Genomic DNA, 13,627 nt, shown 5'->3' with positions numbered 1-13,627 from the left:
GAAAATATAAGCCAAAGGAAAAATAGCAGCATAGGGAAATACAGAATATTTGTTCTAAAAGCAGAACAAAATTAAATTTTAAAAAAGAAAGAAAATTAAAATACACCAGTGATTCCAATCTATTTAAATTGGTTCAACTCCCCACTAAACACAAAAAACTCCCAAATTGAGCCAAGTCAAAACTCAAGTATATGTCATTTATCATTGTAGAGATCTACTTACTATTCAAATAGAAATGAAATAAACTTTACTGAACAACAGAGGATTTTAACATCTACTTTATCTCTTTTTCTTTGTCTCTTTGAGAAATCTTTGTTCTTAGAGTCACTGCAGCTTAAGAACACTGTCTCTTCTTTATCTATTGTTCCCTCTGGACCTCCGGGTGGGAAATTAGTGTTCCTCTCAGCAGACACTATTAGCAGCCTAAACAACTTCTCCTCCTTCCCCTTTGATAACTCAGCCCTGATTTTGTTAAATTATCAATCACACCAGTGCCTAGAACAGGCCAGGCCCCTTGTCCTTACCCAAGGGGAGGAATCCCGGTAATTCTAAGCCAATAAATGTAAGCCTATTTCCTTCATCAGTGACTGCATCAGGGAAAAGCAATGGCCCTGTCCTGGACCAAGAGATGGGGGAAACTGCTAAGGACATTCTGGGGAAACTCTGCTTTGTAGAAGGAGGTGGTGCCCCCTTGAATGATAGTGTGTCAGATGCACTGTACCTGGAGTCGCTGGAACACTCCCGACAGCACAGTGGGAGAGGGAGGTGTGGACGACAGGTGCTGATTAGGCAGAGCAGAAAGCTAAGGAAAATCTGGAACTTAATGATTTTGGACCATGAACTTAAGAACCCGTAGAACAGCCATATTTTTGGATTTAGAGATAACACAGTTTTTTTGTTATTCGACCACATTTTTTCGAAAAACTATCAGACAGAATTCATTTGTGGGAACTCATTCTTTATTTAATACATAAGTACCCAGAACTTAGGATAGTTTTATGTTTGGGTGGTAGATTTCAGGAGGAGGCACATGAAATTGAATTTGAGGCGAAGAGTTAAAAATATTTGAAATGATTGAAATAATCTAAGTGGTGCTGTAGAACTGGGCAGCCAAATTAAGAAATCGAACCCCATATAAACAAACCTCAGAAGTCTCTCCTAAATCTTTATTTATTAGTGACTCCAGCGATCCATTGTGAATTTTAGATATTTAGGATAATAAGATGAAAGTTGGGGATGGAGAGAAGGCAAAAATTAGAAAAAAGCAGGAAGATTGGGCATGTGGATTCATCTTTAAAAAGCCAGTGAAATCATTTTTTAAATGTGTGAAAATCAGCTAAAGTCAGCCCCCATATTTTCTCAAAACAACTAGAAACCAATGAAATCCACTAATAGTCTGTGACCAGACTCTTCTTCAATTTCTTCTTACATATTGAGACTCTTATGTATCGTGAATACAATGTAGCTAAATTATGTGATAATGAGAAAAAAATCATAGAAATAAATAAGAGAGAGAAAAAGGCGGAGCTAATGCATGCAATTAAATTACTTCTGCTTCAAAGAAAGAATCTACACTAAATTGCAAAGAAATTTAGATTGCAAATCTAAACCTATTGTTACTTTCTAAATTGCAAAACATTTAGAAACTAACAATATTGAGAATACCTAAATTTAACTGAGATGGCAAAAGTTTTATTCAGCCAAAAATTCACAGCCAAAACTCTTTCATTATTATAAAAAAGAATCAAACCAACTTTAGAAATTAGAAAAAGCACAACAAAATGTACCTAAGAAAAATAGAAATGAGATTATAATGCTAAAAGAAAAAAAGCAATAAAATATTAAAGGGATAAAGAGTATCAATTCTTTTGCTTAAATGCCAGATCTTGGTTCTTTAAAATTATATAATGGATAGGGGAACTTCTGCCAGGGATTATTCCAGAAATAAGTGAAATTATTAATACACAAAAATGGTGAAAATCTTCTAGAAAAATATAAGCAAGAAAACCTTATTTAATAACAGGTAGAGAAATTGAGTAGAGCAAGAACTTTGGAAAAAAAACAAATTGTTTCCAATGAATTATGTCAAAATATTAATCCCAGACACTTGTCTTAGTAAATTTGGTCATATATTTCAAGGGTGAGATGATTCTATTTCAATTGAAATTCATCCCAATTCATTTTATAAACAAGGCATAACCTTTGCATAAAAATATAAGGAAATAAAACAAAATTAAAACCACAGTCTAATTTTATCTAAACTCTAAAACTCAAGTCTTAATGGAAAGCATTCTGGGAGTTCCAAGATTGAATAAGCCCAATTTCAACTGCTTCCTTAGCTACTACCCAACACACACAAGTTTCCAGCCCACAGCCCATATCACATTCTAAGATCTGGTACTTACAGCACTCAGCTTGCATTTGATTGCAAGCAACTTCTCACTTGCTTGACAAAGAGAAAAAATACTGCCTGATGTAATGGCGAAGTCCAGGGATACAGTGGCTGCAGGAATGACTAGATCTAGGGATGCAAGAAATAAGTATTCAGTGTTTGCTCCGCATATATGTACTCAGGTCACACCCCCCTCAGAATCATGGATCCCGGAGGCTGAACTGCACCCACCTGGAGGGATAAGGCTCTTTTCCTTTGCATAAAGGTGTTTGTTGGTTTGCAACTCTGGGAGTTCCCTGGGTAAAATCTAAAACTGAATGCTGTACACAGAGGGCAAGGATACACCAAAGAAAGAGACAGACCACTCCAGAACGGTAGGCGGCAGTTCCAACAAGCAAGAGAATTTATTCACAAGGCTTGTCTGAGGTGGCTGCAAGATGAATCGACCTTCATGCCCACCAGAATCTTAAAAGTTTATATAGAGGCTTTAGCAGGGTTTAGTCACGTATGCCGTCCAGATGCCCCAAACAACACATTGATCCCTCAAGTGTCCTTTGAAAATGCCTCCCACTGCAGGAACAGTGGGCGGAATGTACATTTCAAGGACAGGGGAGGGGTGAGGAGCCCCCAGGGGCCCAGGTCGCTCCTGTGGGGCAACCAGCGGTCACCTCTCCATGACCTTCTCCAACAGTGTTTATTTGCCAAATCTGACACCGATCTAAAGGAGGCACCTTTCCCTGCTTCTCAAAAAAATTCTTCATTTAGGCAGGCAGAGGCCAGGCTCTCCACATGCAGCCTGCCTCCCTCCATGTCTCAGGTGGCCATCTTCTCTGACAGCTTTATTCACAGCCAGGCTGGCCGGGTAGGGACCAAGGTGATGCTAGCCAGCCCCAAACTTGCATTGTCCTCAGTGCCTGAAATCCAGAAAGGTGAATGTACCCTGTTCCAGATAATTCTATTTTTTTTTTTAAATCCCTGGATATGTTCTCATTGACTCTGAAATCACATAGACTGAGAGCTGGAGAAAGGTTACGCTCAGTAAAAATGCATGAAGCTGTTTCCACGGGTGAGCTTAGGGGTGGTAGGTAAATAATCTTAGAGATAAGATTTCCCTTTTTTTTTTATTTATCATGAAAACCATTATCATCTTGACATTTGCAAGCCACTTTACTGGTTGGGTCTCCCTCACAGTGTTAATGGGAAGATCCACTGAGATATCCTGCAAAATCGTGCTTTTTTATAACAGAGCTGTGAACGGATACAAAAGGCTGTCAACACTTCAAACTTCATAAACATGCACATACACGCACACGAAAACACATACATATACACAGATTATCTTGATCGCGACCATTGCCGGGTGTAAAGAATTCATTTCATTCTGGTATTTTTGGGTCTTGGGTTTAATGCATCTTCATATACAGAAAGAGAGTACAGCTAAGCTTCTCCTTCTTCTGCAGATAAGCCAAATTCTACCAAGAGAACTTCATTTACTGAATTAAAGTTGGGGGCAGGGGGTTGCTTATCCTGAAAAACAAGTTTTTGTATTTCAAACTGTTAAGTCAGTTTTTTGGTGGTTGAAACACAGTCCTCTGGATTGATCTCAAGATTGATTGGGGGGAGGTAGCAATGATTAAAGACGGCAGTGCCATTACTCTCTTCCAAACTGTCTTTTTCATTGCTTTTCCAGTGTATTCGCAGAACATGAAACTGCACATTTCTGGATGGAGGAGACCCTGCTGTACAATGTGGTTTTGAATAGATTGCAAGAAATAAAGTCAAGAAATCCTGACCCTGAATTCCAGACTCAGAAGGTGAATAAGAAGCCCCCCTTTTTTATCCCACACCCACTGAGCTGGTATGATTAGAACCCCAAGTTTGGGGCAGTGGTCTCCTTGCCCCTGGGGGAAAACCTGCATAGTCAAATCAAGAAGGCAGAAATCACTTCACACCAGCAGGTGATTGGCCCATCCAGGGCTGTGTGTGTGTGTGTGTGTGTGTGTGTGTGTGTGTGTGTGTGTGTGTGTGTAAGTACATGAGAGAGAGGTAGGGAGGGGACTTAGCAAAAGTCAGAAAATCAGGAAATAAATGTCTGCCATTGTCATGCTATTAGGATGAGTGTGGACCTGACCTTAAAAATAGGTATTGCCTTTGATTTATCTAAGCATTTACCTTAACCGTGTAGAAACTATAGACGGCTACCTAGTCAAATTCGCAATCCTGGTCCAACAAAATAAAATAAGCCTCGCTCCGGCCAGGGGTAAGCATAACGCCGCATGGTGACGGTGTGGCGGAGGGAGCTGACTGATGGCACTTCCCTGAATCTGCACCAGTGTCGGGACATGAAAATGTCCCGATCTGTGTCGAGTGCACTGAAGAAGGGCTGGGAAAACAGCGGGTGGTGGAAGGCACGACCTCTCTGTTCACTCCCTGGTGAGCAGATGCACCTCCCTCGCATCCTCGGTGAAACGGCACAGCGCTGCACCTGAGCTTGGCTGTGAAACTGAAATAAGCCGGTGGGCGACACACGTTCAGAATCGCAGGGGCTACCACGCGAGGCAGCTCGAACTGCGTGCCTCCGTAGGAATACATTACAGGCACTTCACAGAAGAAGGAGACAGGCGGATGGGGTGTCGCGTTAGAAAACAGCGCAGAAACATTTTTCCTGGACATTTTCTGTGTTGGGAAACAACGCAAAGTCCCAATGACTTCCCTTCAAAGGCTCCTGCAGAATCGGCAGAATCCGTGTGACATCGGTCGATTACCATTGATTCACTGGATCCCATTAACTTCCAAACTCAGCACATTCTCGGCGGTCAAGCACCCCAGCCCTGCTGCGCAGTTTCGCGGGGCTCCTGGAGAGAACCCCGTCCCCCGCCATCCATGCGGGTCACGACACCCCAGGACAGCCCTGCCACTGGCACTGTGCGCTCTGCCGTCACAGACCTTGATATGGGAAACTTTGAAAAACCTCTGTTTAACCTTTATTTGCCCAGGCCCCAGGCGCCCTGGGGAGAATGATGGGGCTGTCTAGGATAAGTAAACAACAGTGCATTAGCTAGGACTGAGATTAACACCCCTGCTTCTGTGTCCTTGGAGCCCTGGAACTGAATAATAGGAGTTTGAACCCTGCCCCGTAATGAACTATTATCGCTTCTGCTTCTGCCCCGTAGACACCTGTTCCTTGAGCCTGCTTGCCCCTAGACAGGACTAACTTCCGCATTCCGCTTCTGTATCCCGCCTTGCCACGTAGACAAGAAGACCCTAATCTATAAAAACCCCAGGAATCCTTTGTTCATTGCTCAGAATTTGGAAATGACTCCTCTGAGCCCATGCATGTAAAATAAACCTCGTACTCCAAAATCCCTCGGTGTTTGGTCGCTTCATTTCCCACAACATTTGGTTCCCTGACCGGGAAATCGCGACCTCACACTAATTCAGGCCTTTTGTCACCGTCTGGAAACGCCGGGAGGCGGCCGCAGGACCAACTGGGGAAAGCGGGGGTGCACGTGCCCTGAGATTTCTTAGGCCCCGTCCGGTTGGGGCGGCGGCCGCTGACCCGCACAGCCAGGCGGGAAGTGAGAGATTCTGGACTACGACTTGATTAAAGGCCTTGATTGGAGGCGCCAAACTTGGTGAGTGCCCCGGGGACTTGTCCCGAGACTGGAAGAGGCTGATCACCTCTCATTGGAACCTTGGGTTGGATGCATTCCGACCACTCGAACCCTTCTCGGGGGGTTTTGTCCTGAGTTTAGGTGGGATCCATACCGGGTTCCACAACTTGACCCCTACCAGGGGGTTTGTCCTGAGTTTAGGTGGGATCCATACCGGGTTCCACAACTTGACCCCGTACTCAGGGGGGGTATTGTTTAAACTCGGAGTGCTTGAGCGTGAAAGTGTGTGCGACTGTGTTTGTGGCTCCACGGGCTGGTCCTACGGAGCAAGAGTGGGTCCCAACCTGCGGTTCCTGTGTCAGGTCATACGGCATAACGGTTGGCAGCTAACCCCGAATTCTGCTGGGGCAACCTTAGCCAAGACTGACTTCGTCCCGCGAGGGAGCAGGCCAGGCGGACGAGCGAATCTACCCCACCCTTTGTGTGTCCGCGTCGTGTGGGGCTCGGCAGGTATGAGTGAAAGAGCTGAAGTTGTGTGAGAACCGCGGTTCGCCTGTGTGAGAGGAGAAACTGTATCTGTGCAGTCTTTGTTTGTCACGGCTATGTCATTGTCTGTGAGTTTCTATGTCTAATTTGTAGAAAAAAAAAAAAAAACGCGCGCCAGCTGGGTCCGCAGGTGCCGGAGCCGAGGAATCTGACTGGTTGAAACAAAGCAGCACGGAGGCCGCGCCGGCGCCGGTGTTGACGAGATGAGTATTCCGTCCCCAGAGTTCTCCCAGTCAGCAATGCTGGGACCCTCGCTCGCTGATTGGAAAAGCGCGCACACTTCTCGCGTCCCCGCACCCCCTTTCTCTTCCCCTTATCGGCACCCCAGGTGGCGGGGCGGGGGCGGGAGGCTGTCTCCTCGGGACAGACGGGATTGCCGAGGTGCTGGGTAGCTCCTCCGAGCGACCGCTTCCCCCTCCCCAGCCCCGGAGACAGGGTCGGAGGGCGAGAGCCAGGGGCCTGGCGGCTGGGGGGCAGGACAGGCAGTCCCCAGTGTGCAACGGGCTGGTCGAACTGTCTAGCCTAGAGCAGGAGGTTTCCCTGCTAGCGGGAGACCTGGATTTTCTTTGGGAGTGCTATACTGTAAACCCCCTCCCCGACCGTGCTGACTTCGGTGGCTGGCGGAGCCCTTCCCCCCAGGCTACTGCTGACTAGGGCGGCAGCCCCGCTGGCTGTTTCCTAGCAACGGGTAGGGTTTCAGCCAGTGGGCGGGGCTGATGGCAGGCACTGAAGTGAGTTTTCTGCTGCAGCAGCTTGAGGCGTGAGGAATTTTAAGTTCTGAAATGTTTGCCAGTGAGGACCTTGTAATTCGACTGGTCTGGCAATTGTGAGACGAGCTCATCATACTTTAAAAGAGTCTTGAGCCTTTCCCCCCGAGAGTGATTTATTGGCCATTTTAACTCTTAGCTCGGAGAGGGGAGTGTGCTGTTTGCCTTTCTGAATGACCTTTAGCTCCAGGTTTCTCCAAGCTGTGTGGAATTCCAACCAGCGCCCCTGGAGTGGTCACCTAAGAGAGACTTTTAAAGAGACTAAATTAATGCTGCAAACAAGCAAGAGTGTTTTCAGATTCTTCATGCTGAAAGTAACTTTGTAAAGTCTGTGCTAATTCTTCCAAAATTGAAATGTAACCAAACCTGTTACTTTTATGTATCCCATGTGTTTATATGATTTTTCAACTGACTAGATTTAAGAATTTGAGCTGTAACAACCCAGAAATGCCTTAATTAATTCCTGTTTGTACTCTATAATGTATATAGAAATTGTTCCTTGTAATTGCATTCGAGAATAACAAATAGCAGATTTCACAGGCCTATTTTGATTTGATTTTATAAACAAGAGTAAAGAGATATTGCTAACCGCTCTGTGCCGCTGCCCTTAGGGTCTGGGGGCGAGAGACGACCTCTGGAGTGCAAGACTCCCTGGTGGCAGGCACTGCCTTGGGTTTCTCTCCCTGCCCCCCAGAGCTTGGTCGGAAGTCGGTAGCGAGTGGGACTTCCCCCCAGCTTTGACAAAGCCCTGAGTCCCCGTATATTCTGGGAGAAGCGCTTTCTGACTTCGATCTCCTTAGGCCTGAATGCCTACTAGGGAGAGGTGCAACTCCCGTGCCTTGCTAGAGTTAGGAAAAATTTGGCGTCACAAAAGCTTGCTAATGAACCTGTGAAGTCTGCTAGGAGTGCTTTCATTCATATGATAAGAGTCCGAGGGGTCCTAGTGTGTGAGAAGCTTAGATAGAGCCGCTGGGACGGCGGATAGGCTGCCTCTGGATTGGGAGCAGGCTTGGGACCTCGTTTGCCCCTTTCTCTCTGGTGCCCCTCGGTTGTCCCTGCTCCCCTGCACACTGGCTCGGCCACTGGGGCATGCTCTGAGCTAATTCCTGTCATCTGTCTATGTAGGGGAGCTGACCTGGGTGCCCTGGCTTCCCATGACTTTGGCATGGACTGCCCTGGTTATAGATAGGTTCAGGGTTCCCTCCGGGGGCCGGCCGGCTCCGAAGGTCAGCCATTCTGGGGTACAAAACGTTTCTAGCTGCAGCAGTCAGGTTCTCTGTGTAACTGATTCTGATAGGAATCGCTTTAGTTTTAGAAGTCATGAAATGAGATCCAAGAGTGACCACCTGATTTATAGGGTATGGTATTTGCAAGGTCTAGGCTTCAGAAGGTTTGAAAGGAATGTGCCTGCAAATCTAGAGACTTTTAGTAAAAGATACCTGAAGTACTAGGGATTTTTAGCTGCCGCATACTGAGTTTAAGCATTGAGTTTAACTACAGCCTTTCCCAGTGTGGGAAAGAAACCAAGATTAAAAGAAAGTGATAGTTAAATCTAAATGAGCAAAAATGTGTATAAAGGATATGAAAGTTTTAAACCTAGAGTAAAGGAAACCTCAACTACTTGTTTTCTAATTTCATGGAAAAAGCAAATTTCTCACATGTAGTTCTGTTTCTAATCAGAAACCTGTGTTTTAAGACCTATTGAAGGTCACCTGAAGACCTAAGGAAGGTCACTGTAGCCGGTTGGGGAGAATGCTTTTGCCACCTGGGACCCAGGAAGGGTCATTTGGGGCTGATAAGTGTTTCAGCCTGAGGCAAAGAGCATGTCTCTGCCATGAGACCGGATTGGAAGAGAGCAAGTCTCTGCCATTGGTTTTGCTTCTGATCAGAAACCCTGTGTACCTGAAGACCTAGGGAAGGTCACCTGTAGCCGGTTGGGGAGAATGCCTTTGCCACCCGGGACCCAGGAAGGGTCAATTGTGGCTGATGAGTATATCAGCCTGAGGCAAAGCAGCATGTCTCTGCCATGAGACCAGATCTGAAGGAGCATGTCTCTGTGAGGCACCAGTGGACGCATCGGTGCAAGAGAATGTCTCTACCTGTATTGTTTCAGAACTCTGTGTTTCAGGTTTTGCTCTGTATCTGCTCTGAAAAAGAAACTGAGGATTCCAGGAAAGGTTAAAACTTCATACTCTGTAAAAAAAAGTAAACAAAAGAAAATATAAGATATGAAAATGAAAAAATATATAAAAGGTTGTAGAAGTTTGCAAAAGTTTGGAAAGGAATTATATAAAGTTAATAATAGAAGGTAAAAGGCATAGAGATGCAATCTTAATAGGTATCAGAAGAAAAAAAGATTTTCCATCATGCTTTGTATTTTTCTCCTAACCCCTCCAGAATTTGGCATTGTCTGAAGGAATAATGACACTATAAGGTTTCTTTGCATAAATTCAATAAGACCAGCCATTAATAGTAGTTTTGTTAACCAGGACTTTGACTGGAATGTCACGCCTGAAGGAGGCATATAGGTTCTGGTCATTACCGGAAAGCTCAGAGGAACTAGGATTGACCTGTGAAGCTAGTGAAAGCCCACAAGAAAAGCCTGGTACTTTAGCTAGTTGTGTGGTTCGTGCCAGTCTTTCCAGGGGAGGAATGAAGGTTGCTTTCCTGAAAGATGGCTGAAAAGGAACCTGTAAGCACAATGGACGCTCAAGGATTTGAGTGAAACAACTGGTACAGGCGAGGCCAGATGTGTGGCGCTGCTATGCCCTGAGAGGCAGATTGAAAAGTCAATCTAAGAGTTCCCTGGGTAAGTGTATGAGTTCCAGCAAAGCAGACTTAAGGATCACAAGTGATCCAGGCTGCTCTTGGGGTGTTTATGCAAACGAACAGTCAAAATTAAAAGCGGGACCCAAAGTAGTCCCTGTAATAACAGTGAGGGTAATCTTAAGGAGAAAAATTATAGTTCAAGGAAAATCACAGTGCTCAGCATTAGACATCAGAGTGGTACAGCTAACTGTCTTGAAAATTTGCTCTCATTTGAAAGTTAAAACCAGGTTTGTGATGTCACCAAAGATGTACAATTTACAGGTGCAAAGGACCTTGTCAAATTGCCACTGTTAAATGTCATTGTAAGAAGGACCTTGCAATAGAATGTCTTCCCAAAAGACAGTCTCACGGGCGCAGAGACTGGTTTAGGGATAGTTATGCCAATTAACCTATGTGTTCTTCTGTTTTCATAGGGCCTATGCCTATGACTTGCCTATGCCTATGAGAGATTAGTTGCAAGATAGGCCTCACTTAAGGAGCCCATCTCCATCATTACCCCACTAAGACTCAATGGTTTGGCTGAACTAAGTAGTTGGGTTAGTAAAAGACTGGGGCGGTTTGTGGGCTTCACTTTAGAACTAATTTTCTCTTTTCTGTCTTGATAGCTTGGACAGAAAGGGCTCAGAAACCTGAAAGGAGGGAACTCCTAATCATTACTGAAGTGCCTGCCATTGTCTATTAATAGTTATTATTAAATTGTACTTCCAATTTCTTGCCTAATCTGTCACCTCCAGAACATGACCTGACCAGAATGACAGCGGTCCAGTAATGCCAGCCTCTGGACACCAAGCCTGCGATGTCCGGGTGACAGCCAACTGACCAGGACCCTGTGAGGTCTTTCCCCTTACAGGAAAGACTCCCTCCGTGCTGCTCCCCTTCAGGGCACCCCAACCCAAGGGTAAATAAGACAGCGTCCATTTCCAGCTTGGAAGAAGTTACAAGAAGATGAGACCTCCGTCCCTTTTCCTTTATATAATTATGAAATAGGTATAAATCTAAAAGGAAGAATATTAATACAGAGTGCATCCACAGGGAGCCCCAGAAAAGATTTAGGATGAGATCCAAGGTTCAGGGTATCCAAGAGATATTGAGGTGTACTCACCACTCCCCGGGAGAGGGGGACGAATAGAGCGGGGCCAGTGAGAGATGTTGTACATAGCAACAGGTTTGCAGCTGACCTCTAAGGTAATTATTTGACATATAGCTTTTAGCTAGTTTCATAGATATATTGAATAGTATGGCCAGACTTAGAGCTAAGGAAATAAAGTCACTTACCCAGGATATGGCTAGGAGCAGAGCCCCTGAGGGGGGGAGGCCTGTGTCAGAGCTTAGAAAAGATCAACTCCAGGCCATAAGGGGATAAACTACCCAGGTGAAAGAGGGCACCGCATAGTTTAAGGCAGAGTGCCGACCCCTGCAGCTTTGGTGAAGGAGGCCCATGTGGCTTTGGGGTTCCCCCTTTGGCTGTGTAGCCTAGAGGGCAGGAGAGACTTTGACTGGAACTTAGTACAAAAAAGGACCTCTTGCCAGTGGACTGTGAGGGAGTGCCACATAACTTTGGATTGGCCAAAGATCCTGCCTGATGCAGCTGATGATAACAGCGGCCTGAGACACAGATGTGTGCTCTTTCCTGGTTTGCAGTGCCCGGAGTTAGAACAAAGCAAGTAGAGAGCAAAGACATAAAAATATTTTAAGTTAAAAAGGAGAAGAAAAAACTTAGTTTCTGACTACTCTTTTGCAATAATAAAACTAGAATTATAAGTAATAGCAAGAAAAATACCTAGTCTTTACACCATCTGTATTCTTTTTGTTCTAAATCTTTGTTTACTTTGTTAGAACCATGTAAGTAGTTCTACAGAGAAGTGTGTAATAGTCCAAAAGGGAAAAGAAAGAAACCTCATTAATACTCTAAATCTAAGAAAAGGGGGGACTTGTTTATTCTTACAAAAATATATATTATGCTTAAACAAGCAACCAGTGCTGTTTAGCATAAAAGGGGGGAATGATATGGGAAACTTTGAAAAACCTCTGTTTAACCTTTATTTGCCCAGGCCCCAGGCGCCCTGGGGAGAATGATGGGGCTGTCTAGGATAAGTAAACAACAGTGCATTAGCTAGGACTGAGATTAACACCCCTGCTTCTGTGTCCTTGGAGCCCTGGAACTGAATAATAGGAGCCTTTGAACCCTGCCCCGTAAATAGAACTAATTATCGCATTCTGCTTCTGCCCCGTAGACACCTGTGTCCTTGAGCCCTGGCTCTGCCCCTAGACAGGACTAACTTCCGCATTCCGCTTCTGTATCCCGCCTTGCCACGTAGACAAGAAGACCCTAATCTATAAAAACCCCAGGAATCCTTTGTTCATTGCTCAGAATTTGGAAATGACTCCTCTGAGCCCATGCATGTAAAATAAACCTCGTACTCCAAAATCCCTCGGTGTTTGGTCGCTTCATTTCCCACAACAACCTGGCCCCCCGGTTCTCACAACAAGGACGTGGGCTCAGAGTGAGTATTTTCCCTACATCTGTCAGTTCCTGGGTGTCCAGGCCAGAACTCGGATTCTCCGTGTTTTTCACATGAATGTCCAACAGTTTCACATTTCTGGGACTCACTGGAAGATGAAGATTAAATACATTGCAACGCATCATCACGCACACAAAAAAATCTCATAATGTTTTAAGTAAAGTTATGATTTTGTGTTGGGCCACATTCGCAGCCATGCTGGGACCCAGGTGGCCTGTGGGCCACAGGATGCACCCGTTTTGTTCCTCGGATACAGTATTTCCCCAGATTGCCTTCTGCATTTGTGGTTTATTGAAGCATAACTGACAAATAAAATTGTGCAGGCTACCTTCTTATCAGTGTTTTTATTATAACGCATGAGAGAGCCATGGTCCTGAAAGGCAGGCCCACCCAGGGCTCGCCTGCAGGGCCCCCCCACCGACACTCCTGCTTGCCCAGGAGAGTCCTGCAGGGTTTGGGGATGTCAACGCTGTCAAAGGTAAATCCAGCATTTTATCAACCACAGGGCCTTGCTGCCTTCGAGAATGACAATCGGCACCACTGCCACTGCACTAAGCATCTGAGACTTTCTAAGAAATCTCGGAGGTAGGTTTTCTGGGCAGCGAGTTGCAAAGTCGGATTCTGCCCTCCCCCCCCCCCCCCCCCCCCCCCCCGCCTCCCGCCCCTGTCTTTCCCTCCCCCTCCAGACCTCAGCCGTCTTCCTCTGGCAGGATTTTTCCAGTAACAGATAAAAGGCTGTGGAGCAGTCTGCCTGTATTGAAGAAATGTCTCTGCTTCTAACGTTTTGACTTCAGCACAGATTTTCTTTCTCAGAGCCGTCTCCTCCCGGTTTCTCTGGGCTATCTGCCTAACTTCGTATCCTAGTAATTGTCTGGTGCATGAGAATCCCCTCCATCTGCAAATATATTACACTACATTCACTGGCTTCCGTTTAGGCAGCTCTCTTCCACAGGAGAG

At 45.5% G+C, this 13,627-nt stretch overlaps 1 long non-coding RNA gene across 1 annotated transcript; it reads left to right on the top strand.

Annotated features, from left to right (window-relative positions):
- Positions 1-5,593: 5,593 nt before the first annotated feature.
- On the top strand, positions 5,594-12,578 carry LOC128627277 (uncharacterized). Its single transcript, XR_008391431.1, has 2 exons — positions 5,594-6,027; positions 6,646-12,578. It is a non-coding gene; the product is annotated as an uncharacterized LOC128627277 (long non-coding RNA).
- Positions 12,579-13,627: the final 1,049 nt, after the last annotated feature.

This window comes from Artibeus jamaicensis, unplaced genomic scaffold, assembly GCF_021234435.1.
Source record: "Artibeus jamaicensis isolate MK-2021 breed Jamaican fruit bat unplaced genomic scaffold, CSHL_Jam_final contig_354, whole genome shotgun sequence".
NCBI lineage: Eukaryota > Metazoa > Chordata > Mammalia > Chiroptera > Phyllostomidae > Artibeus > Artibeus jamaicensis.
Note: the sequence above shows the minus strand (reverse complement) of the source record. Positions and strands in the feature narration are given on the sequence as shown.